Source organism: Carcharodon carcharias, chromosome 1, assembly GCF_017639515.1.
Source record: "Carcharodon carcharias isolate sCarCar2 chromosome 1, sCarCar2.pri, whole genome shotgun sequence".
NCBI classification, from domain to species: Eukaryota; Metazoa; Chordata; class Chondrichthyes; order Lamniformes; family Lamnidae; genus Carcharodon; species Carcharodon carcharias.
This window is the reverse complement of record NC_054467.1, coordinates 208,176,994-208,178,975: the sequence shown is the minus strand read 5'-3', so window position 1 is coordinate 208,178,975 and position 1,982 is coordinate 208,176,994.

Below are 1,982 nucleotides of genomic sequence, written 5' to 3'. Positions count from 1 at the left end.
TCGAATAGTGGTCTTGATATGTGAAGGGTGGCAGAGGTGTAAAGGGAGATAAGGAAGTGCAGAGTATGAATTAGGAGCAGAAAGAGATGGAGTGAAATACGCTTCAGGAACTCCATGCGAATGAAAATTGGGAGAGGTGTAAAACTGGCATCAGGATCAATATTGTCCCAAATCCCACTATCACCCAAAATTAAAATGACCCCCATTGACAATATTACATTGGTTTTTCTAGTACAGTTATATGAAATAGTTTATGTTTAAGCATCAGGATAATTGTTTTAAATTATGTTCTTGGGTGATGGTTGGCCTGGGAATGTTGCCTGCAATATTTGATAATTGTACTGTTTCACAGTATGAATAGGGGTACATGATCTTTTACTTAATCAGAATCACTGTAAGATGGTTCATTTTGTGATGGGAGCATTTTTATAAAGATGGGAAAAACTAAAACAAGCATAACATATTGTTGTGCCAACAACATTAACCTTATGATATGGAATACAAATTTGTTCACACTTTTCTTCCATCTAGTGAATTACCAAGCTGTTCTTTCAGTGTGAGAAGCAGAGCTATGGTTAATGACTTCTCTAGAATGAGTGAGAGAAAATCAAATGGTAAGTTTCCCCAGGCTACATTCTCCTAGTTCCTAGTGACTGACTGCATTTACAACAGGTAGAAGCTTGCAGCTAAGAGGCAGAAAATGACGGAATTGGATGCTGGCTTAGAGAGACAGCAGGATCTTTCTGGAAGGATGGTCTAAGTTAGGCCAAATGGCTTTCTGCATTCTTATTTATGATCATAAGAAAATCGAAGACAGCTAAAAATCAGATCATCGATTGAATCTGGACTATATAATCATGTTGCAAATAAGTATCATGTCCCCGAAAATACCCCAAGCTAACTCAGTAAAAACATTTTGGGGAAAAGTCCTCTCCAACCCCTGAAGATAATTGAAAGTTCCATTGTTTTCCAACAAGACCGATGTTGATAAGACATTTTACTCAAAACTCCACCTACTTTATTGGCCATAGTTATTGGCCATAGTTAGGAATTCATCCAGCTCAAGTTTGAACACTTGCAACACTTCTTCTGGTCCTAACTAATCGACCTCATTCATATTGTCTTGCAACATACATTGAGTCAAATCCCTTTACTATTATAGATATCAATCAAATATTCTTACATTCTACATCTTGATGAGGTAAAAGGAGAGTGCATAAACCTTTCCATTATCTATGAAATTCAGCTAGTTCTTCTAGTGTCCTTGAGAGCAACTATTCTAACATCAATGCCTGTCGACTCAGCTAGTCACCATGCAGATCAGTTGTCATTAATGACAAACTTCTCCTGCAAGAGTGCAATCAATTCCTTATGCAACCGTAGACTCACTCACCAATCCCCCAAGGATGCTATATTATTTCGCAATCAGTTGTGTGGGACCTAATCAAAATTTTTAGTAAATCTCAATGCATAATGTCCACAGGGTTACTTACATACACCAGATTAATAACTTTCTCAAAGTATTCACCCAAGCTTTTAAGATAGGACCATGATTTCCAGAAGACCTTTTAAGGCTCCAATTTTAACTTGAGGAGGGAATCACAGAACTGCTACAGCACAGAAGGAGGCCATTTGGCCTGTCGTGTCTGTACCAGCTCTCTGTAGGAGCACCACAGGGGAGTGGATGCCTCTTTATCTATTGAAGACTGTGGGATGAATTTTATCAGCCCTCTGGAGATGAGCTGGGAGGTGAAAGCATCAAGAAAACTGTGGAAGATGTTGGGAGGGAGCCCAAGCTCTTCCTGCTGCAATGGGATGTTTTCAACAGTGGAAATGGAATCACTGTGGCAGCCTGCCAACTGGAAATGGGTGGCTAATTAAACCAATAAACCAGTTAGTTAGTCAATTACTGACCACTTAGCACCTCAGGTGGAACTTTACAAGCATTGGAAAGGGCCCCTGACATGTGGGGAGTCCACCAG